At 41.0% G+C, this 27,868-nt stretch overlaps 1 long non-coding RNA gene across 2 annotated transcripts in view; it reads left to right on the forward strand.

The window, feature by feature from the left end:
* Positions 1-25,249, forward strand: part of LOC115481691 — a 37,225-nt gene extending 11,976 nt beyond the window's left edge. Inside the window, exon 3 of one of the 2 annotated variants that reach the window (XR_003943989.1) lies at positions 24,357-25,249. This is a non-coding gene — a long non-coding RNA (uncharacterized LOC115481691). Of the gene's footprint in view, positions 1-22,491; positions 22,571-24,356 lie in introns of those variants that run through there. The other variant, XR_003943990.1, reaches the window with a different exon arrangement.
* The last annotated feature ends 2,619 nt before the right edge of the window (positions 25,250-27,868 follow it).

The following is a 27,868-nucleotide window of genomic DNA, read 5'->3' on the forward strand; positions in this document are numbered from 1 at the left end:
TTTACCAATGAAGGAACAGAACTTTGCTTCCCATTTTCAGCCAAAGCTATCCTTGCTGTATTGGGTGCAGGTGTGCCTTGGACAGATCTCCAATACGCCTGTGCTTTTACACAAGTCCACCAAATAGTACCAATAGCATCACAGCCCCTCAAACAATATGGAGAAGCCCCTGGAAACATATGGCAAAGTCGGGCAGGAGTAAGGTACCACCTATAAAATAAAAACATTTTATAGCATTTTCCTTTACTGAAACAGCCAAAGAAACTTTTGTTAAAACTTTTTCCAGTTGTCTTCTTGAATAGCGCTTCCTCTCCCAGTTTACTCTATGCAAGTTATAAAGTCTGGCATTTTTACACTGATATTTCTAAAGATATGTAATAAGACCTTCAGTATCTCTAGAGTCTTGCCTTTTGGGAGTCCTCCAAAAAGGACTGGCTCCTGCAAAACCTTCTAATAGAGGGTGTGGACAAGAAGTGTAACTATGGTGTGTGGAAAGCTGATAATCTTTCAGAAGGCTAGGGAAAGGGATCAAAGTATCCTCTTCAAAAAGTTGTCCCTAGGGATAGGCAGGCCACTCCCACCTTTGGAAGAAACAAAGGATTGCCCGTAATCGGGGAATGGTGCAATAAGGGGGACACAAATTTGGAAAAGAGAGAATCCCAATAAGAAAAAGTAGTGTCAACTATGGGGCAAGCACCCAAGCCTAAATTCCTTTGTTTACAAGGGAGCCACAGAAGATGGCTTCATGGTTTTTTTTCAACTGAACCATAATTTGAGGATGATCCTGGAACCACTTAACCGCAGCAAGGGCCTGAGTAGCCCGGTAGTGCCAAAGTAAGCTAGGGACTACAAGGCTCCTCAGCGTCTTATCTTTGTAAAGAAATGATCGAGGAAGGCGGGGCCTTTTGTACCAAATAAATCTAATCGATTTCTGAAGATCGGATAAAAAATATTCTTGATAGCTTAAGGGGTAGCACCTGAAATAAGTATATCAGGTGTGGCAGAACATTAATTTTCAATGTAGCTAAACCACCAAACCATGAGAGATCTTATGTTCTAATAGCCATACTGGTTCAGATCAGTGGTCCATCTAGCCCAGTATACTGCTTCCAACAGTGGCCAATCCAGGTTGCAAGTCCCTGGCAGAAACCCAATTAGTAATGTATAATTATACTACAGCAAGAGGCCCTCACTGGATGCCCACCGGAAGGGTGGAAGGCCAGATTTTAGGACTCAGGCTGTAAAAATACCAGCTAGGTTTAAAAATCTATGACTGGCTGAGCAAGGACTTGCTTTTCCTGCAAGTTAATATGCGTTCTAGTTTAAGATCTATCCACTGGAATAGTGGTGGGCCAAGCTACATAGCTTTGTACAGCTGAAAAGCACTGACTAGGCCTGATAACCTACTAATGGCCTTATAGATGAGTCTTAACAAAATCAGGTACAAATTGAATGTAGCACTTATTAAAATGGAGTTTGTCTTTCTATAAGATGAAATAGAAAAAGGGGAAGTGAAACTGATATGCTAAGAATAAGATGTTCTGGCAGAGGAGAAAACATGTTGACAAAAGAGGAAATTGCGAAATAACTTGCAATAGCTAGAACGGAAAGAGTTGGGTACAGATGTACAGATGGCCGGATATGAAAGTATGATCTAAGAAATTGAGAAATATTTGAAAAAAATAGGTCCCAAAATAGGTCCTGCCATAGACTTCTATTGAGAGATGAGAGTATAAAAGAAGGGTGATTTGGGCTTAATTTCGGAGTCCGTCCCCAACGCCTCGGAAGCAGCAGAGCTCCGGTCAGCTGAATTCAGAATTTGTCTGATGAATGTACCTGATTAAAATCTGATATGCAAATAAACTCTTCATTCTAAATGATGGTTTGTGGGCTTCACTTAATGATGAAAGGCTGTAAGTACAAATGCTTTTGTTGCATCCAGCAGCTATCTTTCACTGCATTGTATAACTTGTAATCTGATTCCAGTTTGTCATAAGGCTGGTACCTTTTCCTTAGACCTAGCGTCTCTCTCAGTGGCAATTTCTCTTAGAACTTCACAACCCCCTGATTACCCCAGTACTAGTGCTATTTAGAGATGGAGTCAGATTAAGGTCACTCTAGCCTTCTTGGGGGGGCTTGGGACCCCTCTATTCCCAACATTGGTGACCCCGGATCGCTGATGTAACACAATAGCCCCCCAATACTGTCCTTCTTTCCCTAATTTTTGAACGCAGTGGGGATGAATATTTGCGTTCAAACTTTCGTTTCTGTCTTTCAATATTCTGTTCTGTTCTTTCTCACCCTCTTTTCTTTCTTCTATCCTGTCTATCTTTTTTGATTTGCGTGATGTGCGCAAGAGTGTGCTTGACTGTGTGATTGGTGCATAACAACGAATCCAGGCGACTGCGATTTGGAGTTTGCTGACTGTTTATATCACGCTCAATTCTTTGGATTGGTCTTGATGCGAGCATTCTGGCTCAACGATCCTTAGAGGTTGCGCGTTCTCTTTTTCTCTTTCCTGTTCTCTTCTCTCCTCTTTTATACCCCTACATTCTCTGTATGCTTTCTGCCTCACTACAGATGTTCTGCCTGCTTCAGACGCGTTTCTGTTCCCTTCCCATTCTATTCTCGGTTTTCCTTTCCCTTCTGACTTCCTTTGTTCTTTTCCCTTGTGCGGTTCCTTCGCCGCCTCCTTTCTGTTCTTATTTCACTTTTTCCTGTGGTTATCTCCTCGCCACTTGCTCTTCCGTTATACTTTTCTATTACTGTCAGTGAACTCTATAACCTTCGCATCTCCTGCAGTGCACTCTATGCTTTCTCCGCTCCTTTCTTCGTACTTGGTTTTGTCATTGTCATTTTTGACCCGGTGGTTTTACCCTGGTCTGCACCACTAAAATTTCTTGAAACACTATGCCTGTTTCTCTGTTCTTCAAAACTGACAACAGCCCCCACCTTTTCACTTCTGCTTTCACTTGCCTATTTTGTGTAGTTATCTTATGAATGTCTACTAACCCTATTCTTCTGCTTTAATTTCACTGGACTGGCATATACCCTGGTGAAAAGTGCCCATTTGAGGGGTACTGGGAACTGGTATTCAGTCCGCTCCTTTTCTAACCCCTTCCTCTGGTACTCCTCTGTTTTTTCTGCCTTCTTCCTCTGTTCTCTTATCGCTTTCTCCTTCTGCCCTGAGCTGGCACATTTGTTTTTCTGTTCTTGTCCTTTTGTGAGTCTGTCTAACGATTGTTCTTTTAGGCTATTCGGTGTATGTTGAAGTTGATCCCTGTCATGTTTCCCTCCATCCCTACCTGTGTTCCTACTTTTGTCTGCGCTCCTATTCACTGCAGTTCCCTGAAATCCTAAAATCATTCTGTGTGTTTTCTAAACTACTCTTCAAAACTGACAGCCCACAGAACCCCCCCCCCCTTCCTTCCTGTTATACAGCTTTAGGCTTGATAAACCACACTTTTTTCTATGCCCGTCTGCATTGGAAACTCCCGTCTGAAACTTTCATGATATTATAAATCCCCACTTCAGAAGTCCCGGTCTGTATTCTGTCTCTGTTCCCCGTAACCACCTTAGTTGTACTTCCAGGGTTTATTTTTGCTTCCTAAAAACTGTTTCTGAGACTTTCAGAATTAAGATGTTTTATTCGGCAATCTATTCTGTTGCCCGGTTTCGTTTAAACTCAGAGACAGATTTTTGTTCTGTGATATTCTGTTGATAGTAGGCTAACCGCGATCCAGAAGTTTTTCTCTGGTGTCTATACTGTTCTTCTATTTGCTATCCCTTTTTGATTTGCATGGTGTGTGTAACTGAGTGATTGACGCATACCGGCTGGGCCACGCGAGTGCGTCCCAACGGCTGCTGTTTGTTTAAATCGGGTGTTGAAGCTCCGTTGTGGTCTTCATGTGACCCCCCCCCCCTTCTGGGTCAATGCTGTTAGATAAGACACCTTTTCTAATTCCACACTTTTATTATACTTTTCTCCTTGTATATTCCTGTGTTTCTGTGTCACCTGAATTTACACCTTTTGTGATCTGTTTTGTATAAGTTTCAATGGTGTAATGAATTCCTTTTTAGATTTTGATGGTGGCCAGACCTCTCTTAAGAGAAATGCGGCTGTCTCAAATGCCTCTCTTTCTCTCTACTTCCTCGCTTATATCTTTAGGATTATGTCACAGTTTCCGTTCATCCCTAGACCTTTGCTTTCTAACCCTTTGAATAAGGTACAGAATTCTATAATGCTATAGTGTCTGTTCTTTTAAAGCATTTTCTTTCTAAAAATGGGTTTTAAATCGTGCTAAGTTTGATTGTTCTGCTTCTATAACAGAGGGAGGCTCAAGAGAGTGCCAAAACAAAATACTTCTTAGCACATAAATTCAGTTGTAATCGTCTAGGAAGCCTTAGTCCGGAAACTTAAAATTAACCCTTACTTAACAGAATCAAGCGATATGCTGGTAGTAATGAAATTTAGATTGCCGTTATTTTAAAGACACAATAGAAGACATTAACATTTTTGCTTTGAAGGAGCTGCCGTATCAAGTGTAGAATTAACAGTTTCAGCTTTCATATGAACACATAATGATTACGGCTGTCTATCTGAGTAAGTAAAGTAATAACGCAGTTAGAATTGTCATACTTTCTCAAACATTAACTCCCTGGTTCCTTACACAATAGTTCCTAAGAACTGCAATACGTTTGATCTGATAAAATCCTATCCTGATTAATTATAACAGCAGAAAGTTTTAATATGAAAAATTAAACTTACAGTTTTTATGTGCTGTATAGTTCTATTTTCAGTAGCCGTAATGTCCAATGCTTGCAGTGAGCAGTAAACTCAAATTAAGCACAGGAAGCACACTTCCCTTCTGGTTTTTATTTTCCTTTTCCTATAACATCTACGTCAACATTAAATCCTTATAACAATTTTCTGTAAACCTCCTTGATTTTTGAAATATGTTCTGGTTCTTCTTAAACTCTCTACAGTATTACTGCTAAATCATATTAAAAGCTTTACTTTTCAGAAGCAGTCTTTTAACCACAATGTTTCCTCAGACTGTGCTGACTTCCTGTACTAGCCATGCTGAAACGGCACAGAAATGTGTTTTCTGCCTATGGATAGAACGGTAACTTTTCACCCCCCCCCTTCTCTCAAATGCTGAGCCTGTTCTGTTCGTAATCATTAAGCATTGTATTTGGACTGCTTGATTCAATATGTTATATACTGTAAACTTGAGGCTTCTGATGAAAGAATGACACGTTTTAATTTGCTTTTCTAACCTGCTTTGAAACAGCCTTTCTGTCAAACAGGAACATGCAAGTTTCTATTACTAACTAAAACTGTTGTTATAACACAGCCTTATTAAGGAACCATATTCAGAGCTGTAAAAGCATTTCAGCCGTACAGCTGGAAACGGACAAAACATTAACTTATGTGCTTTTTCCAAATGATTGCTAGTCTTGATCTGACTTTGAATAATTCTATAGCCACCGGAAACTACAGGAAACCACTGATAATTTCTATTGTTTCTTTGCCTTCTCAATTTATAAGTGCGTAGTTTCCCCGTTGCCACTTTAGCTGCATAGACCCCGTCTCCTATACTTTCTCTTTGCAAAAGGTCTCTTGGCCATTATACAGCATTCTCCTGTCCCCTGGCTCTGTGACTTGCTTTTCTAAGCTATCTGGACTTCAGAAGCATGCTCTTCTCCTTCATGTATTGTCACAGTGCTTTATACTATAACTTATGGCTGGCTATCATAGTATACGGCCATCTGCATAACTCACTTTTTTATTGCTTTGCGTGTTTAATCCACTGGGTGTCAAATAGAATAGCGACTATGAAATATCATTAGTTATATTTGTCCTTGTTAATTGCTCCTGTATAGTTGCTACTGTGAAATGTATTCCTTTTTAATTTTCAGTTGTACTTGTCCTAGTAGCTGTTATCACACCCTTTCAATTTACAATGTGTTTTGGGACAATTTTATACTTTTAATTAATAATGCTTAAGGTTTGTCATTTATTTTCCTATCTGAAATTTGCTTTTGGTTATTTCTAGCTTGTGTAATCGGTTCTGAATTCACTTTTATATTACGGTTTCCTGTTGTTGCCAATGCCAGCAGATGTTTCTTTCTCCCAAGCTGTGCATAATTTCATATATAATTGCCTAGGTTTCCCTGAATTTGTAGTTTGATATAGGGCTTTATTGTGACATAATTAGGAAACATACCTTTGCAGTTTGCTGTTTAGACGCTATATAGATTATATCCTGCTCCCTTTATAAGCTAGGGGGCTGTGGTGTCCCCGCCCATCAGCTTCTATTGCTTGCATTATCTATTTTACTGTTTGTGTTATACTGCGCTAGATATGAGGAGATTTTATTCACTCTCTAGATTAGATTCTCATATGCTTTGCATTTCCGATACTCATATAGTTCAGGTGCTCTATTTTAATGGTGTACTCGTTTAAAAGAAATATAAGTTACAGCCCCAGCACCGTACTATCGTGTTAGTTTATTTCAGGATGCTTTTTAATACTTTTTAATCATCGGTGAGCCTGACTATATTATAACGTTATCTACAGGAAATACTGCACTTCCTCGCTTGCATTGTGGTTTTCGTCCTCCGACTGCATACAGCCTGGACTGGCTTATTTTAAACACTTGTAATAATGAGCTAGGTTATAATATTTCCTGATGAATATTTCCACGTCCTGAGAATGACAATCGCTTTTAAATAATATGGTTCTATAAAGAGTTAAATTGTGTAAGTTTTTATAACAAGTTTGATATAAACTCGATCGAACACAGAAAGTTACTTGAAATTACAATGGTTTATTGTTACATTAAGAGCTAGATAACCCCTTGTATAACTTATATGATAGTAGAAGTATTATGTACTATATAGCAGCATTTCTTTGCTTTTACCTTAATAGATATGCATATAAAATATGTTTTCCCTTTCCTGTTGAGAAGATGATGGCTGCGTGCCATGAGAATACAGCGTTGCTTCACTTCTTCAGTTATTTCCTGTTGGTTCTTTATAACCCAACCCACCTTCTCTTTCCTTCTAATGCTGCAGCTGTTCTGTTTGTCATCATTTAGACATATCATTTCAGTCATTGACTAGTATGTATGTTTTATGCCGTATCATTGGAAGTTCTTGGTGTAAGAATCACATGTTTTAATTTGTTTTTTTTCCCTTTTACCTGTTTAGCCACAAAAGCTTCCTGCCATCGCATTGGGGTTTATTTTGTTTATTATGTTCCTTTTCTGAATGTATGAGTATTAATTTGTCATATTTATGGCCATTAACTTGTCATATTTGCACCACGATTAGTGTCCTGTTTCACAATTTATTATAATATATGCTTCTCTTATATTTTCCTGTTTAGATGCTACTTCCAACCTATCCGGTACCCGTCCCAAAAGCATTTATTATGTATTTGCCTTTATTTCATTTATTCTAGGGGTATAGCTCCGGACTACACATGTTATAATGTCTTTGTTAATATACATTTTCTTGCCTTTTGTTGAAATCGGTGTTCCAGTTACATATATGGTTCTCCCCTGTTCCTCTTATTATAGTATGTAGTAGTTTCATGTCTTGTTTAATGTCTATATTTTGTTTCCATACACAGCTCCCAACATAACTTTACAATTTATTTTCTGCCTTACATTACAACTTAGGTAGGCCCAGTTTTTACCATATAATATGTACACTTTATTTTTATTTCGCAGCTGGATCCTTAAAGTCTTCTGGATCGGCCGCCGCCCATAAGGTGCCCAAAAGTTTTTTTCCTGTTACAGGCTAAATTCCTTTTAATGATCCACACCCACCCCTCTTTTCCTTTTCTGAAGTATATTTTAGGGACTCTTCCCTGATACATACTATACCCTTACTCTCATTCCTATTTGTGTTACGCTAGAACCATTGGCTTACGTACCGATGCCCGGCGAAAGGTAAGGGAAAGGGCTTACACCCCTCTACGGGGCAAAATTTTTGTCCCTTGGATGGATGACGGTACCTAAATTGTTAGGGATTGGGCCATTAATACCACCCAGTTTTCAGGGTGTGCCCGGCCCCCCAGTCTATAACACTTGCCTCTTTTCCAATTAGGCTAGAACCTGTAGCACCGGTACTCCTGAGGGACGCCTCTGTACCGTTTCCTACTAGCTAGTCTAATCAGAGGTCGTAAATTTATAGTTTGATTAATTGAAAACCCAGTGGGAGCTGGTTGAAGCGTTTAGGGTTCTTGTCACAGTTGATGCGTTTTTGATGCGTTTAAGGCTCCTAGCACGTGAAAACTCATTGGGTTACTGCCTTCCAGATTCACTGTACCTTTTTCACGGGTACTTGAATCCCTTGATGGGTGCACTCCCTGATTTAGGGCTCTACCAGTGAGCGTGTATTGTGGCTCCTGGCACCGGGGATGCGTGTATTTTGGCTCCTGGTGGTTGATGAAGCGTTTAGTGGGCTCTTGACTAGAGTGGTTGATGAGGCGCTTATTTGGCTCTTGACCAGAGGCTTACCCTGGAAGGCAGTATTTATACATAGTTGCATACACACTAGCGTATATTCTTATCTTTACCTTTATCTTAATATGAATTCTCTATACCTCTCCTCTGTATGTCGACTAGTATGTAGATCTTTATGCCGACTGATCATTTATATTTTAGACCTCCTACACAGAATTTGAGTATAATAGAAGACACGTGAGTATCGCATGCTCTTGTAAACTATTGGCGTACCGCCCCTAGCTCTTTTCATAATTCTACTGTATTCTCTGAAACCTTGGTCCTAGGACTGTGTTCAAAATCGGGTTCTATAGCGGCTCTGAAAAAAATTATTATATAATTTATTTTCACTATTATACAACTATACAACTATCACTGATACTTATTTTGTCCCGTCCTTAACTTATGGCTTCAAACCACTGGTTCTAGGCCTGGGTTTCATGTATATTTGCTCTAGCCCACAGTTATCTACCTACGTTCTAGATCATTGCTGAAATTCCACCATTGGATATTTTAATCAATATGATCACCCTCACACCACCCCCTCCTGGGGAGAGGGTGCTAAACTTTTCCCGAGCTGCAAATCTTTTCCCCCTGCTGAATAGAATGTCAGCTGGTCTTCCTCATACAGAGTATATTACTACTCCCCTGTCTGCAACTGAGCTGAATGGCCTTGTTCTGCGACTCCCGAATATTACTAAAGGAGGGAACAAGTGGCTACTAAAACTGCAACAGGCCACTCTAGGGACAGCTCTTTCAGTAGGAAATATGAAGGCCATATTGGGCAGGACCGCCCATGCTAGCATCACTGATTTGTTCACACAAGCAGGCTATGCTGAACTTGTGACTGAGAATCAGTATGATAGTGCCCCCTTGACAGTGATTAAAGAAAAATTGTTTCAAGAGATACGTACTTCCTTCCCTGCCCAGAAAGATTTCTCCGTCATCACTTCACAACGATGGGAGGTGGGGTCAGAACTGATTGAAGCTTACCTAATTAGGATGCAGCAGTTGTTTCATGATGAGATTGAGGAAAGATTTGACTCAGACAATGCTCTCCCTGTATTCTATTACTTACTTAAACAGACCTTACCCTCTAAGGTCAGGAAGAACCTAGATAAGACGATAGGTTTACAACACATGGAATGGCCACAGGTTCGGGAACATATCCTTCACTATTGTAGGCAACTAATTGAGAATAGGCAAAGAGAGGTCCGCCGGGACCAGGTTTTGCACAGGAATCTCACAATGTTGCAGATTGCTGATTTGAAGGCTAAGATGTCCTCTAAGATCAGCCCCTCCACACCTTCTAGTTCTAGCACCCCGTCCACCCTATATTTGCTTTCCTCTCCTCATGGCACTAGGTACCCTGTTATCCTTAGTTCCAGTTCACCTACTACTTGCCCTCGTGTTTACCCTGATTTGCCAGATTATGAAAAACATAACCCCCAATTCAGGTATGCTGACAATCGCAGAGGCCTTAAAGCTGGAAACCAGGATTCCCAATCTAGTCCCTATCGCCGTGCTAGTGTGGCATGTTTCCGTTGCCGTCAAATTGGACATTATGCATCTAAATGTCTTCTGCCAGTTCAACATTGGCCAGAAATCAAAATCGCCCACCCCACCCGTCCATAATGACTAGGCGTATTCCGAACCCGACCTTATTTTGTAGTTCACAGTTACTCATAGTACTCAGCTCCTCGTTTAGTATCCAGAAACCATTTCTCTGTATATGTATTGGTGTGATGTTTCTGTTTCTATTACAGGTAACATGTATTTATTTTATATTACTCTAGGTTGAATTGCATGTGCATATTTATGGTACCATACAAATGACCTAACTAAGTCAGCAAGTTATTTATTTGTTTCTATGCATACCTTCCCTGGGGAGTTCTTATCAACTGCAGGGATGAGCGATCCCCAGAGGATATTCATTTTATGTTTTTTTTATATATACCTGAACTGACTTATTTATGCCATTTTACTTTATACGGGATCCCTTTTAAATAAAAGCTGTGTATTGCTCATTGTTAAAATGTTTTCTGCTTTAACTGTTACGCTGTTTACATTCACTTCTTTAGTTTTTTCATGAATATAAAGCCTTCATTTTTGAAATCTCTCTATGGTATGTGTGATATCTGAAAGCTTTTCATTATTTCCTTGTCTAAGAAAGAAGCAATATTTAATAACCATTATCCGTTTTATGGAATAAATGCGAGAAATATTCCCTTGAACTGGCCATTTGGGGGAACATTTTGCGCTGATCATAGATTTTGTAGTATTCTTGAATTGAGAATTGGTGAAGCTTTCAGTCATAAATAAGGAAAATTATGCATTCAACTTTCTGATTCCTTTCTATTTAAAACAGCATGCTTTGTGTATTTAACTAACACCTTAAACTCTATGTGAAGGTCAATAACTTTTGAATGTTTTTTTCTCCATTTGTCTTTTTCAAGGAACCTTTTTCTGGCATTGCCTTCTGAATATGCCTTGCTGCAATTCAGATGTATCATATTTTGTTTTATTTTTATTTTTTATTTTTTTTTTAAGCCTATTTTTATCTTACACCCTTCAGAGTGCTTTTTGTCATTTTTTTAATTTTTCTAATTTTTCATTTTCGATGCTTTTTTGTTTTGGGGACACACCATACTTGGGATACACCTCACGGCCCTCCTCTCTGATGCTCTACCGACTCTTGCACCTTTTTATTTTCTTCCCTGCCCTCTTCTCTGATGCTCTCCTCTTACATAATTTATTTATTTTCCTCCTTCCGATTTTCCCTCATATCCTCCTCCCTGACCCCCATTCATACCCACGACCCGCCTCCTAGCATTATGACTTCATTCAATAAATTAACCACATAAATTGCACTGCTGGTCTGTTTAAGTTTTGCCTTTCCCCAGATGGATACAGGAATTCCGTTGACGTCCCTCACCGAGGAGACGACTTCCAGCAAAGAAGAGCTACCCGATAATATATCTGATCTGAAAGCTATGTTGCAGCAAAGAATCGCTAAATTAAAGGACAGATGCACAGACCCCAACATTACCTGGTGTGAGAAACGAGACATTATTGAGCATGAGCTTCCACAGATGCATCAATTGGTCCATGAGCAAAAGAGACAGGCTCTCCACTTACTGGAGTTGCAAGAAGCTTTGGCCTCTACCCTTCTTTCTGAATCATCTAACTCGTAAAGTCCTGCTGGCCTCCTACAGCTGAGGGCTCAACTCTTGGTGAATGTTAGTCATCGCAGGTGAAGATTCTATACCTACTGGCCATAGATTGCAACGCATTACCCTCCATACATCAATAACTGGCACAATCAATTTTTATTGTTGGTTTTTGTACTCTTTACTTTTGTTCCATATACTTAACCATTGTTATTTGATCATCTCTTCGTAGTAATTACCAATCTGTCTTGCACATTATGCGAGCCAGAAGTGGGGATATATTATGCAAATCCCAATTCCTAGTATTAAGAGGGTTGCAGTTGACCCCTACCAATCAGGAGATATACTTTCATATATACTATTGCTATTTATGTAAATCGGTTATCATTCAGGCATACAGTTATTTTGCTTATTCCTTTGCCAACCTCTGACTCTTGATGGACTGATTATGATGGTGCATGCCTAGAATAAAGACATGAAAAGATCCAAGTTTGTACACCACAAGTACGTCTTCAAGATCTATCCAGGACCAAATGATGTTTGATCCCCCAAGGTTGTGGCAATAATCTTTACACCTTGCAAACTACTGGACCACAAGTCTTGGGTCCATGTGAAAGATATACGTGTTTACTCAGCCGCAGAACCAGATGTTACCAGCCTAACCATCTCAAGATCGCCCACTTCCTTCAGCAGGCCAGCCTGAAAATCCAGCCCTGTTAGATCTTCCAGATCTCCGTCCAGATTCTTCAACGCTTCCACCGCCTCAACCATGATCGATGAAAGAGACTTTAGAACTGATACTTAATTTGAGAATTACTGTTGTTGTTTATGGACATTATAGATTCATATTTTGTTTTATTTTCAGTTTAGCAGTAATCCTGTCTAGATATTGAAAATGTTTTATTTTTATTTTCCTATTATTTCCTTTGTTGTTCTAATTGTTTTTCTAAGACTTTCCCCGTTATTTCTGTTTATGTAATTTAAAATTGAAGTTGATATTGCTCAGATACAAGGGTAACATCAAACCCTAATACTGGCTATGATATCATAATGTAGGTATAAACCCTGTTAGTATCAACCACATATGCAATTGTTTAACTTTGGTGTAGGCTTATTTAAGCTGCATGTCTTTCTGTAGGTTTGACTGAGCTCCAAGTGGGGTAACGGATATATGAAATGCTTCCCATACTTCCAGGTCATTATGCATATGTTAAAATCCATGCATGACCTTTGTTAATATAAATTTTCCTAGGATTGACCATTTTTTGCTGTATGAGGCAACCTCATATTTGCTATCCATTTTTTAGTGCACATGATTGGATGCTAATGATGAGTAATAGTAAGGTCCAGTACTAACCATATATTTGTTGAGCCCATAACAATGCTTAATCAAAACCACTATTCCTTCCCAAGACCACTGAGATAGATACATTAGATTATCTCCCCATGTACTATGCAACAGATACAATAGAAGTCATAGCAAGACCTGAAAGTGTTTCTTAGTATGATCTACCTGAAATTGCTATTACCCGCATACCTATACTTCATGAGATTTTGTAGATGAACTGATGAACTCATGGATTTGTCCCATTCATAAAACCTTTCTCACTACAGGTTTGAGTAAGTCTCAAGAGAGATGACATCAGGATTAAGCCCAAGGGGTTGGGTAATATAAAGGGAATTCCATATGCCCAAATAATATATCACCTGTAAATGAACTTTCCTATCTTGCACCATACCTCCTAGCAATTTGTAAGACCAAAACTCCCCCTCTCGTTTGATAGCTTGCCGCCTTCTGGAATGGATGATGACAAGCTTGACGAGCTTTGTGTCACCCCTCTCCAGAGGGGGTGACAAGTGGGGAATGTATAATTATACTACAGCAAGAGGCCCTCACTGGATGCCCACCGGAAGGGTGGAAGGCCAGATTTTAGGACTCAGGCTGTAAAAATACCAGCTAGGTTTAAAAATCTATGACTGGCTGAGCAAGGACTTGCTTTTCCTGCAAGTTAATATGCGTTCTAGTTTAAGATCTATCCACTGGAATAGTGGTGGGCCAAGCTACATAGCTTTGTACAGCTGAAAAGCACTGACTAGGCCTGATAACCTACTAATGGCCTTATAGATGAGTCTTAACAAAATCAGGTACAAATTGAATGTAGCACTTATTAAAATGGAGTTTGTCTTTCTATAAGATGAAATAGAAAAAGGGGAAGTGAAACTGATATGCTAAGAATAAGATGTTCTGGCAGAGGAGAAAACATGTTGACAAAAGAGGAAATTGCGAAATAACTTGCAATAGCTAGAACGGAAAGAGTTGGGTACAGATGTACAGATGGCCGGATATGAAAGTATGATCTAAGAAATTGAGAAATATTTGAAAAAAATAGGTCCCAAAATAGGTCCTGCCATAGACTTCTATTGAGAGATGAGAGTATAAAAGAAGGGTGATTTGGGCTTAATTTCGGAGTCCGTCCCCAACGCCTCGGAAGCAGCAGAGCTCCGGTCAGCTGAATTCAGAATTTGTCTGATGAATGTACCTGATTAAAATCTGATATGCAAATAAACTCTTCATTCTAAATGATGGTTTGTGGGCTTCACTTAATGATGAAAGGCTGTAAGTACAAATGCTTTTGTTGCATCCAGCAGCTATCTTTCACTGCATTGTATAACTTGTAATCTGATTCCAGTTTGTCATAAGGCTGGTACCTTTTCCTTAGACCTAGCGTCTCTCTCAGTGGCAATTTCTCTTAGAACTTCACAACCCCCTGATTACCCCAGTACTAGTGCTATTTAGAGATGGAGTCAGATTAAGGTCACTCTAGCCTTCTTGGGGGGGCTTGGGACCCCTCTATTCCCAACAGTAACAACATTCCATGCTACCAGTCCCAGGGCAAGCAGTGGCATCCCATGTCTGTCTCAACAGCAGACTATGGACTTTCCTCCGGGAATTTGTCCATACCTTTTTTAAAACCCAGAAATGCTAACCGCCATTACCACATCCTCCGGCAACGAGTTCCAGAGCTTAACTATTCTTTGAGTGAAAAAAGATTTCCTTCAATTTGTTTTAAAATGTATTTCCATGTAATTTCATTGAGCATGCCCTGGTCTTTGAATTTTTTGAATGACAGAGAAACCAATTCACCTCCACCTGTTCCACACCACTCAGGATTTTGTAGACCTCAGTTACATCTCCCCTGAGCCGTCTCTTTTCCAAGCTGAAGAGCCCTAACCTCTTTAGCCTTTCCTCATACGGGAGCAGTTCCTTCCCCTCTATCATTTTGGTTGCTCTTCTTTGAACCTTTTCTAATTCCACTATATCTTTTTTGAGATAAGGTGACCAGAATTGAATACGATAATCAATTATTTTGCATCCCTCTCCTAATAATTCTTAGCATCCTGTTTGCTTTTTTGGCCGCTGCCCACACTCGGCAGAAGATTTCAGCGTATTGTCTACAATGACACCTAGGTCTTTTTCTTGATTGCTGACTCCTAAAGTGGATCCTAGCATTAGATAACTATGATTCAGATTATTCTTCCCAATGTTCATCACTTTGCATTTGTCTACATTAAATTTCATCTGCCATTTGGATGCCCAGTCTTCCAGTTTCCTAAGGTTTTCCTCCAATTCTTCACAATCTGCATGCGTTTTGGCAGCTTTGAATAGTTTTGTGTCGTCTGCAGATTTGTTGTCATTTGCAGATTTAATCACCTCACTTGTTCCGATTTCCATGTCATTTATAAATATGTTAAATAGCACCAGTCCCAGTACAGATGCCTGAGGCAATACTTTTCACCCTCCTCCACTGAGAAAATGGCCATTTAATCCTACCTTCTGTTTTCTGTTCAATAACCAATTCCTAATCCACAACAGAACATTGCCCCTATGCCATGACTCTTTAATTTTCTTAGGAGTCTTTCATGAGGAACTTTGTCAAAAGCTTTCTGAAAATCTAAATATGCTACATCAACTGGCTCACCTTTGTCCATGTTTATTCACGCCTTCAAAGAAATGAAGCAGATTGAGGCAAGACCTCCAATAGCAGGATCCATGTTGACTCTGTCCCATTAAACCATGTTTTTCTATGTGTTCTATAATTTTATTCTTCATAATAATTTCCACTATTTTGCCTGGCACTGAAGTCAGGCTTACTGGTCTGTAATTACTCGGATCACCACTGGAACCCTTTTAAAAAAAATTGGCGTCACATTGGCCACCCTCCAGTCCTCATACAAATAGTATATTCAAAATTCCACCCCCACCGCCATCCCCCCATCTCTCCTCCCCATCCCCAGTCACACAACATATTCCAGTTCCAGGCCAATAAAGACCAAGGAACAACAGAATGCAGTGGAGGTCCTGACTCCCCATGCTGAAAACACCCCCCCTCCCTCATGCATACATTGCTGATGAAAACGAATAAAATATCCCTCTCCACTCAGATCACTAAATCTCAATCTCTTCTTTAAAGAGTAATAAAAAAACCTCAACAGCAACAGAGCAAACAGAAGTCAAACTGTCAGAGTCCTGGTACTCAGTTCAAGCCACCACATCCTGCTGGCTACTATGGAACTGCCGTTTATGTCCTCCGGGGACCTGCTGCCAACGTTGTAGTTTCACTTTAGTTGCAGGTACCACAGTACTTGGGGGCTGCAGTGTAGATGTCAAACCGGCCACATGCAATATGTTCCAGGTATCAACAAGAGTATGGGTATGATGTATTTTATCTGCAATCGCTAAATACAGTGAAAATGGGAATGCCCAATGGTAATTCATTTTAATCAGCAACTCCCGTGCCAGTTTCACTGTGCTGTTGCATCAGCATGTAACTGGATAAATCTTGGTACACTGCAATCTGGGCTGCTTATATTGTGTGCCTTAGTCAAGATGAGCTCTTTATCTGCAAACTTCACAGAATGAGCAGTGATATCCCTGGGCCTATTCTCTTGAGGCCTCCCAAGTGAATGATGTGCTCTTGCCAAACCTCTGGGACCACTCAGAAGCATAGATTCTTTCTGCAGCCTCTATTTTCAAGATCAAGTTTTATACAAGAGTTCTTCATAATGGATATCCAGTTGAGATGGTCGCATCTGAGAGGTGGCAAGATCATCTGCGTGTTCCTCCATCTTTGTCTCCAAATCTTCCACGCGGCCACCCAGCTCCCCGAGATTTGCACTAACATTGTCAATATGCTCAAATATCTATTCTCTGGAGCTCATCCCGGATATCCTGAAGACCTGTTTGAGATTGCAGGGAAGCCCCCTTTTACTTGCCAGCAAGAGAGAGAGTCTGAATCAGACACTGAGTCCTATGCAGAGGAGATGTGGCAATGCACGTTCTTAGTCACATGGTGGCTTGACTGCTGTTCTGCCTCCTTATGTGTAGAATTTAAAGATTTATTCATAGGGTGGGATACCGGTGTCGGAAATGGTATTTCAAGCGGATGAGTCGGAGAAACTTACCGACTTCACAGTAAACCTGGAGGACATAATGGGGCAGTTCAGCAAACTGAAGAGTATCAAATCTCCTGGACCGGATGGTATTCATCCTAGAGTACTGATAGAACTGAAAAATGAGCTTGCGGAGCTACTGTTAGTGATATGCAATTTATCCTTAAAATCCAGCGTGGTACCGGAAGATTGGAGGGTGGCCAATGTAACGCCGATTTTTAAAAAAAGGTTCCTGGGAGATCCGGGAAATTATAGACTGGTGAGTCTGATGTCGGTGCCGGGGAAAATGGTAGAGGCTATTAAAAACAAAATTACAGAGCACATCCAAGGACATGGATTACTGAGATCAAGGCCCAGATGCACTAAACCTTAACGACCCTCTAACAACCCTTTTAACGAAGAAATTCCTAACTGTTGCATGCATTAAAGGCCTTTTTCCGACGAAGCAAGCAGCTAACGAAAACGGAATACAAACGAGTAACTACCATTGTAATGTGGACAATTTGGGATGCACTAACAATACCGACAATTACACTGAGTCATTTACCGCAACAAATTTAATGTATGGTCAGAGCAGTCGTAAAGGCCAGAGCTGTCATCTCCCCGCTTCCCCCGCTCCATAAAAACGCAAGCTGGCATGTTTAAAAACAAAAGTGAGATAAAAAAACAAACACACTTTCCCCTGCATAAAATCTAAACAAAAATCAAAAAAGGATCGGGAGGGGGCAAGGCACTCATCAGGAGCGTCCTGTATGGACGGCCTTGCCCCCCCCCCCCCCCGAGGTCGCCGCTGTTCCCCGCTTCTCCCTGTATGAAAATAAAAATCAAACTTTTGCAGTGACGGGCCCCCCTCCCTTCCTGTCTCTCTCTTCTCCTCCCACCACTGCTTCGCCACCGCTCCCCCCCTCCACTGGACTCCCCCTCCGCCTTAATGGCCGGCGCAGCACCTCTCACCTGTGTGTGAAGGCGCTGCACGGGATGGAACAGCTGATCGGCGATCGCTTCTGCCTTCACCGACGTCTCTTTCCTTCTTCCTGTGCCCACCCTCCTCTGGAAGAGAGTGAGGGAATTGCAAGCTGTTTACTGGCTTGTATCTTATTCCGTTATGTTAATGCACTCTTCAATATCTGTTTTAGTCTCCTGTAATATTCTTTACTTTTCTCTCAGTGATTATGCTCGATTGTTATGCCTTCCTCTAATACATCATTCTGTTCAAGTTCCTTTATCTCACAATCATCAGTCAGTGATGTCTTCAGTTTTGTTCAATTTTCCTCAAAGGAAAGTTGCCTTAGCACGTTGTTCAGACCAAAGTCAGTGTAATCTAAAGTTTTTAAATACACTGAATTATTTTGCTAATCGTTGATCACTGGAACTATAGAGCTTCAGGTCCATCAACACACGGTAAGCAACTGCTCAAATTCATTGACCAAACTCATGCTGTACATTCCAATCAAATTGGCTTTTGGCCACATCTCACCACCTGCATTATCTGTCACCTAAGTCAAGCTAAATCTGTTAACCTCTTTTCTATTGACCGCTGTTTTCAACATGATTGACCATTCCCTTCTACTACACCATCTTCAGAGGGATGACACCTACATCCTTTTCCTGGGCGGCGACGCCTAATGTGAAACCTTTCATCACGTAACTATAGTTTGGGTTCCTTTTTCCCATTACATTAAGTCATTTGCCATTTGGATGCCCAGTCTCCAAGTCTTTTAAGGTCCTCTTGCAATTTTTCTCAATCCTCTTGTGATTTAACAACTTTGAATAACTTTGTGTCATCAGTAAATTTAATTATCTCACTAGTTATTCCCATCTGTAGATCATTTATAAATGTTAAAAAGCAGCGGTCCCAGCACAAACCCCTGGGGAACCCCACTATCTACCCTTTCCCAATGAGAATATGGACCATTTAATCCTACTCTGTTTTCTCTCTTTTAACCAGTTTTTAATCCACAATACCTCCCCATCCCATGATTTTCTAATTTCCTCAAAAATCTTTCATGAGGTACTTTGTCAAATGCCTTTTTAAAATCCAAATACACAATATTGACCGGCTCACCTTTATCCACATGCTTATTCACTTTAAAGAAATGTAGTAAATTGGTGAGGCAAGATTCCCCCTGACTAACTCTGTTAGCTTTGTCTCATTAATCCATGCTTATGTATATGCTCTGTAATTTTGTTCTTTATAATAGTTTCTAACATTTTCCCGACTCCGTCAGGCTCACTTGGGTTACCTCTGGAACCCTTTTTAAAAATTGGTATTACACTGGTCATCCTCTAGTCTTCCAGTACCATGCTTGATTTTGAAGATGAATTGCATCTTGCTAAGAATAGCTCTGCAAGTTCATTTTTCTATTCTATCAGTACTCTAGTATGTGTACCATCTGGTCCAGGCAATTTGCTACTCTTCAATTTGTGAAATTGCTCCATTACATCTTCCATGTTTACAGAGATTTGTTTCAGTTTCTCTGACTCATCAGCATTGAATACCATTTCTGGCACCAGTATCTGTCCCACATCTTCCTCGGTGAAGACTGAAGCAAAGAATTCATTAAATCTCTCCACTATGGCCTTGTCTTCCCTGATTGCCCCTTTTATCCTTCGGTCATCTAGTGGTCCAACTGATTCTTTTGCTGGTTTCATGCTTCTAATATACCTAAAAAAAATTATGTTTCTGTGTTTTTGGGCACCCTGACATAGTAGCCCTGACAAAACAGCCTTGTAACAAAACAGCCCTTGTCTAAACAGCCCCTAACAAAATAGCCCTAGACAAAATTGCCCCCTAAAAAAAAAATAACACACCACAAAAAAAGATGATAAACTACAAGTGAAATCTTCACTGATAAAGGCTCCTACCAGCATTGCATTGTATAAAGCGCATATAAATAAACAAAATTCTATATTTACCAACTGGTATTCATGATCTGTTCTGCTGTTTAAGGAAACTATTCTTCCATCAACATGCTAATTAAAGAAAAACAAAACAATATTGTCATCATTTTCGTAGTCTTGCCAACCTTAACCAGTTTAGCAAGGTAAGATTATTAGGAAAAAAAATGCAGTGTTCCACAAGGTAAGTTCTCCCCCTGTCTGGTACTGTTCGGGTTACTTTGTCAGAGGCCATATTCTGGGCAGTCTGATCAGGCTGTTTTGTCGGGGGGGGGGGGGGGTAATTTGTCAGGGGCTATATTGTGGGCAGGCTGTTTTGACAGTGGCTGTTGGGAGCTTTTTTTGTCAGGGCTATTTTGACTGGGTACCAAATGCAGTCTTCTGAGAGGCGTACCGCTCTTGGCTGTTTCACTTCTTACCTCTCAGATCGTTCCTACACTGTTCATCTCCCTGATTCTGCCTCCATGCCGTTCTCTCTGGTTGCTGGTGTACCTCAAGGGTCAATTCTCTCTCCTGCTCTTTTTGATATCTTCTTGTCACCATTACTGACACTTCTTCAGTCCTTAGACTGTGTTTGTTTATACTGATGATATACAGGTTCTCAGTATTGTTGACCCTATTGATCATCCCTTGCAGATGAGTTCTCTTACTCAAAAACTTACTAAAGTTATATCTTGGCTCCAGATTCCCAAATCCCGATAAATCATGGGCAGTTCTGTTCACTACCTGTGCTAACAAAGTACTAGCTGCACCTGTTGTCTTAGGCTCCGTGCCTGTTCCACTAGTCAGTAACATCAGAATCCTGGGTGTCCTTATTTATAACTGTTTCATTTGCCTCCCTCCTCTCCTTGATATCCTCAGTGATACAGCGCTCATTTTACAAGCCTAGACTGATTCGTTCTATTCGCCCTTTTCTTTATTCTTCTGCATTGAACATTTTAGTTCACTCTTTAGTCATTTCCCAGCTTGACTACTGTAGTGCTCTGTACATGAGAATCAAAATGAAAGAGCTTAGACTTCTACAACTTATTCTAAACATAGTCATCAAGTTGTTTACTTGACATAAGAAATACGTTCATATTGCTCCTCTTCTGAAAGATGTCCACTGGCTGCCACTTTCTCATCGGCTCACTTATAAACTCCTAGTCTAGGTATACAAAGTCTGCTTTGCTGGTGAGTCCTCTCCTGCCTTCTGACTCCTTTTTGTTCCTCTAGGACCCTGCGTTCCTTGCATTACAATCGATTCGTTGCCCCCTCTTTTTGCGAGATCCATTATCCTTCCTCTTTGTAGATGCCTATGGCTGATCGCTGAGATGTCGTTAGTGCACCGCATACTGCGCTACCTATTGTGTTTTCCCTTCCCTACTTTTCTTGCTGATATTATAGATCCTCCTTTTCCATATTGTTGCGAGCCTGGTATATTCTTTTCCTACTTCCTATTCTCTCTTGCTAGATTGTAAGCCACTCAGATGCCTGTTTGATAGGCAGAATAGAATGCCCCTATATTAAACTTGAAACTTGTTGTAACGTGTGGATCATTACTATCTTTTTTTGTTTTGGTTTTTTTTTTGAGGAGCACATTGTCTAAAACAAGCTTGGAGACAAATTATCTGGAGACAGGGCCATATAACTGTCTCTCGTCATTTTCAGCCCTTAGTTCAGGGAAAGAAGGTCTCTATTCTATTGGGTACTGCTGTAGCTTATACAAACAGAGGCACTAGGATACCTCATCTGATGTAGGAGGCAGCTGTTCTCTTGGCTTGGGAAGATTGTATTGGGCATAGATTATGTCCAGGTAGAGTTCTTGAGCGGAAGTGCCCTAGACTGGGAAGAATGGAAGGTTTTTAGATGAAGCATTTGCCAGGATAATGTGTAAATACGGCAAGTCCCAGGTGGATTTCACTGCCACCTTACTAAATTCCAAGATGTAGACCTCCAGCAGAAGAAAGGAATTAGGAGCCAAGGGTATAGATATGTTAGTCAAGCCTTGGCCAGTTGACATCCTTCTTTGTATCTTTCCTCTATGGTGCCAGTGGGGGCAGAGTGTTAGCTGTGGATAAGTTGTGCCTGGTTCTTCTAATTTGCCCCAGGCTGACTTGAAAAGCCTTGGTAAGTGGGAGATTCTCTCTCTGTCTCTCAGAGCAGAGGCCTTCTTCACTAGGTTCTAGTTCTCCTAGAGTAACTGGTTTTTGTTCTGTTGCAGTCCTGCTATTGAAAGGGTTAGACTGAACAAGAGAGGATACTCTGCATTGATGATGGTATCCCATTTGAATGCCCAGAAACCATCTGTCTCATTTGTGCAAATTCTAACATACATTACCTTTGAAAGCTTGATGTCTGCAGGAGTCTGTCCTCTGAAGACTCCTATGCCCTCTATCCTGCCCTTTCTTCAGGGATTTTGGACAGGGGATTAATCTATACTTGAATACAGCTAATTGTACTGATTTTTTTTACAGGGGAGAAGTTCAAGGAAATGCTCTGGCATCTCACAGAGATGATACTGTTACTCAGAGGGGTCAAATATGCTGTCCCTCATTTTCTACCAACAATCCTGCCATGGGATCTCAAGCTAGTTATTGGAGTTTTTCTCTCTTCCTCTTTTCAAGTACTCCAGTCAACCTCTGCTGAGGATTTGCTACTCAAAACCGTGTTCTTGACAGCTGTCTGCTCAACTTGGCAAATTTCTGAGGAGAAAGTAACCATCTGACCTACAGTAGTTTCTCATCTGAACCAGACCATTTCTTTTTAGCCTTTTGGAGGAAATAATATGTGGTGGAACAACGAAGCCCTTGACTCTCATGTGCATAGCATACTTAAGGTCACTAATCCCTTTCAAAAACGTAATGGATTTTGTGCTGTTTACTAGCAAAGAAAGGGGGAAGCAGCATCCACAGTCAGAATTTCTAGATGGAAAGAAGTATTGCTTCAGCGTAGATTGAGGGCGTGTGTGCTCATTCATTTAGGGTTGAGGCCTTCTCTGGGGTGGGGTGTATTCATTTTCCGCAGGGGGCAGTGGTGTGATCTTCTCTGCATTCTCCAAGCACCATAGATTGGATGCTCATGCCAGGGAAGACTGCCTTGGTATATGTGTTCTAGAGTCACCTTGACTTCCTGCCACTCAGTCTGCTTCTGCTAGGTTGCTCTGGTAATGGCAGTGAGGAAGGAGAATTTTTAAACTTTAACTGTTATTTCCTTTCCTTGATTTACCACATTAGCCTAGAACCCACCCAGGAAGGTCATGATTCTGTGCTCAGTCCTTCCAGTGAAAGGAAGAACGCTTTGCTGTTTGTTTTTATTTGTACTTCTCTCAAGGTGTATTCAGTATTCGTGTCTCTGAAAGACCTAATTGGTGATAGTCTGGGTTTGGACTTTGATATGAGTATACTGACGGAATTTCTAGCAGCTTCAGCTTTACAGGAGAATAATCAGCTTGAATTTTGTTCTGTTCCCCTCTGCTGGCAGAGGAACATAACATGCTACTACTACTACTACTATTTAGCATTTCTATAGTGCTACAAGGCATACGCAGCGCTGTACAAACATAGAAGAAAGACAGTCCCTGCTCAAAGAGCTTACAATCTAATAGACAAAAAATAAATAAAGTAATCAAATCAATTAATGTGAACGGGAAGGAAGAGAGGAGGGTAGGTGGAGGCGAGTGGTTACAAGTGGTTACGAGTCAAAAGCAATGTTAAAGAGGTGGGTTTTCAGTCTAGATTTAAAGGTGGCCAAGGATGGGGCAAGACGTAGGGGCTCAGGAAGTTTATTCCAGGCGTAGGGTGCAGCGAGACAGAAGGCGCGAAGTCTGGAGTTGGCAGTAGTGGAGAAGGGAACAGATAAGAAGGATTTATCCATGGAGCGGAGTGCACGGGAAGGGGTGTAGGGAAGGACGAGTGTGGAGAGATACTGGGGAGCAGCAGAGTGAATACATTTATAGGTTAGTAGAAGAAGTTTGAACAGGATGCGAAAACGGATAGGGAGCCAGTGAAGGGTCTTGAGGAGAGGGGTAGTATGAGTAAAGCGACCCTGGCGGAAAATGAGACGGGCAGCAGAGTTTTGAACATGCTCATCTGGACTGATGTGGTAAGATCCAAGGGAAGGAAACTAACACTTTTGGTTGTTGTAATGCTTGCAGGGTAGATGTTGCTCTCTTGCCCGCCATCTTAGAATTGTCTAGTGAAAAAAGAGTGGGACAGTCTGATCATTTAGTTCAGTTTTAATTAAAAAAAAAGTTGACCTGGAAATGTCTTCCTTGTCCCCCACATCCTCCCCATACTCCATATTACCCTTCTTTTGGCTCACTTGAATTTTTCCTCTGCAGGCCTTATCACAGAGAGACCCACCTCACAACCTCTTCTTCTTTGATGGAATTAAAGGCAACGGGATTGTGGACTGCATGGGTCCCAAATGAGGGCAGTATTCCCGGTTCTGGTCAGAAGCCTGAAGACGGGAACCACAGGCCGTGTAATTTTGCCTCTCAGTGTACGAAGGAGTGGCTGCTCTGCTCATCAACAAGCAGCTTAAAATTGCTACTAGTTTAATTTCAACTGTTTTTCTGTCTTCCAAATGTCACTGTAGAGTAGCAATGAAATGGAACACTGACGCTGAGTAGTAGAAATAGTGTAATGATTTTAAATGGAGCAGATGGGAGCTGAGTTGGAATTGCTGCAGGGCATTGCTCAGAAGCCTCTTGTATGAGAATAAGGTTTAGGTTTATTCACTATTAGTTGATGGCATGTTTAGCAGTGGTAAGATCCTGTGAAACCTGCTGGATCTCCTGCCTCTCATCTGTGCTTAAAAGGAAAATAGAATGTAGTGGTAATCTTGCCCGTGTCAACAGCTTTATGGCCTGTGGTTCCGGGTACCTGTCTGACAGGAAGCAGCTATCTAGTTGTGGGGATTATTATTTAACTGCAAACGGGGCATTACAAATGGGTGGCTGTAATAAAACATTTTAGTGTAAGTTATGTATCACCAGCTCTATTGTGTTAAATGGGGTTGCAATTTATAATGTATAAGTGTGCTGACACAGTGGTGAGTTTTATTACATTGGCCATTAATGCAGCTCTTTACAGTTTACGCTGAAGTTATAAACCTGCCTACTCCATGATCTCTCCTCTTTCCTCTGTCAGTCTTATTCTTGCTTCCCTCTTTTTTTGCCCAGACATTTTTGTATTTTTCAATTTTTTAAACAAGTGTAAAAAAAAGCTAAGTTTTTGGATTAAAAATGTTAAAAGTGGTGTATGTTGTATGTGTATCTGAGCAGTGTTGACCTCTGGAGTATTAATGGGGTGGCTGGTTCATGATTCACTGCTGTAGACATTTCACCGGGGAAGGAGTAAAAAGCAAGGATGATGCCTACAGCTTGATTTTTTTTTTTAGTAGTAAGCAGAATTTGACTGCTATAATTACACAAAAAGCATAAGGGAATACCTGCGTTAGCCACAGAAATGTTTTTTTTAATGAAATTGTTCCTGCACACCTGCTATGCAGGTAGATATTTGCTTATTTGAAGAGTTGTTCCCAGGGCTGGGGTATGGTTTATTGTAAGCATTTATATTTTATCCCTTCACTACAGTAACTTTCAGAGTGGATTTCAGTCAATGAAGTACACAGCAAGGAAAACACTAATTAAATATATATTGGTATTTTCTTTTTTAATTGAAGTCTCAAAATTATATGCATGTTGTAAGCTAGAGAGAGCAAGACCTTCCCAGCCAGGTTTGTTTTCAGGGTATCCACAATAATAGGCATGAAAGATTGTGAATATACTGAAAACCTGAGTGGCTTGAAATACAGCTTGTTCTACTCCTTCCAGCCCCCCCCCCCCCCCAACCTCCAAAAATAAAATGATCTATATAATTGAAAAGCACCCTTCCAAAACTGACTCGGTCCATATTTTTCCCCTTTCAGTTTTGAGCTATACAGTTAACTCATGGACTGAGTGAGGTTTGGCACATCTGGGGACAAATGGCCTGGCCAACAATAGTAAGCTCAGAGCACAGTTCCAGAAGCTTGGGGAGAGACTAAGTCTTTGGTTCAAACTGCAGCTTTCTCTGAAGTAATTCCTACATGTGAGAAGGGAGAGGGAAAACTACATAAAACAGAGGAAGGTTTTAGTTACATAGGAGGATGGGGTAGTATGTGGCAAAATAACAGGCTGTACTTTGATAGGCTACATCTTTCTGTGACAGGAAAAGATCCTTGGGGACAAATTCAGACAGTGTGTTTCTAGACATTTAAACTAGAGGGCGGGAGTGACAAAAGGAGACAAGGAAACTCAAAGTCGTCCCCAGAAAAAAAACATGATGGCAGAGGCAAAGGTCATGTAAATATAGAAAACCCTCCAAACTCACATAGCACATGGAAAGCAATGAGCACAAATGCTCATAGTCTAAGTAAAAAGCTTCAAGATTTGCAAGCGCTGATGTTTGAGGAAGACTTGGATATTGTTGCTATTACAGAGACATGGTTCAATGATTCCCATGAATGGGATGCAACCATACCATGCTATAATCTTTTTAGGGAGGGCTGAAGAGGTGGGGGAATGTTGCTGTATGTGAAAAACAATATGAGAGCTGCTGAAATGTGGGGAGCCTAGGGAAAGGAAGCGGCTGTATGGATCATCCTGGAAAGAGAAGATGGAACCTGTATCCACACAGGTGTTATCTACAGACCTCTGGCACAAATGGAGAAGCTGGACAAGGATCTGATAGAAAATATTCATAAACTTGGTATGAAGGGGGAGGAGGCACTATTGTTGGGAGATTTTAACTTGCCTGATGTGGATTGGAATGTCCCGTCAGCAGAATCAGAAAGAAGTAGAGAGATCATGGATGCCTATCAAAGCACCTTACTCAGACAAATGGTGACGGAACCCATGAGGGAAGGATTGATCTAGTGCTCACAAATGGAGGAAGTGTTTCCAATGTCTGTGTCGGTGCCCACCTAGGTAATAGTGATCATCTCACAACATGGTTTGATATAGGAGCAAAAGTGGAGTGCAGATGCACAAAACTCAAAGTACTGGATTTCATACGTACTGATTTTGGTAAAATGGGGGAGTACCTGAAGAAAGAGCTGATGGCAGGGGTAGGCATTGCAGAAGTGGAAGTGTAATGGTACAAGCTGAAAACTGCTATAAATATGGCAGCTGATTTTTACACAAGGAAAGTACCAAAAAAAAAAAAAAAGAGAAACAGGAAGCTTGTATGGATCTCCACATGGCTGAAAAAATAAGAGCAGAAGAAGCTTCGTTCAAGAAATACAGGAGAATGCAATGGGAATTCTGGCCCTTTGGTGGCTGACTCCGGCAGACCTGCGCAATGAAGGTGTTGGGTCCAGTTCTTGATTTCCATGGGGGTGAGGTGTGGACCCGGATTACCTCAGATCAGTGGGTGCTCGAGGTAGTCTGTGACTGCTGTGCACTGGAATTCGCCCGTCCTTTGGTGGATGCCTTCATGGCGTCCTTGCCAGGCTCCTTGGAAAGTGCTGGCAGTTTGGCAGTCTGTTCATTGTCTGGTGGCTTTAAGGGCAGTGGTTCCCGTCCCCAAGTTGGAATGTGGCACAGGTCGTAATTCCATCTATTTTATGGTTCCCAAAAAAGAGAGTTCCTACCAGCTTATTCTGGATCGCAGATAGGTAAATCACACTCCTCAACTCTTTCCTTTCTCAGTGAAACCTTGCGCTCCATTATTCTGGCTGTGCAGCCTGGAGAGTTCCTGTCGTCGTTGGACCTGACTGAGTCATACCTCCATATCCCTATTCACCTGACTCATCAGCATTTTCCTTCGCATCGCTGTTTTGGGAAGGCATCAATTTTGCACGCGCCCC

This window comes from Microcaecilia unicolor, chromosome 1, assembly GCF_901765095.1.
Source record: "Microcaecilia unicolor chromosome 1, aMicUni1.1, whole genome shotgun sequence".
Lineage (NCBI taxonomy): Eukaryota > Metazoa > Chordata > Amphibia > Gymnophiona > Siphonopidae > Microcaecilia > Microcaecilia unicolor.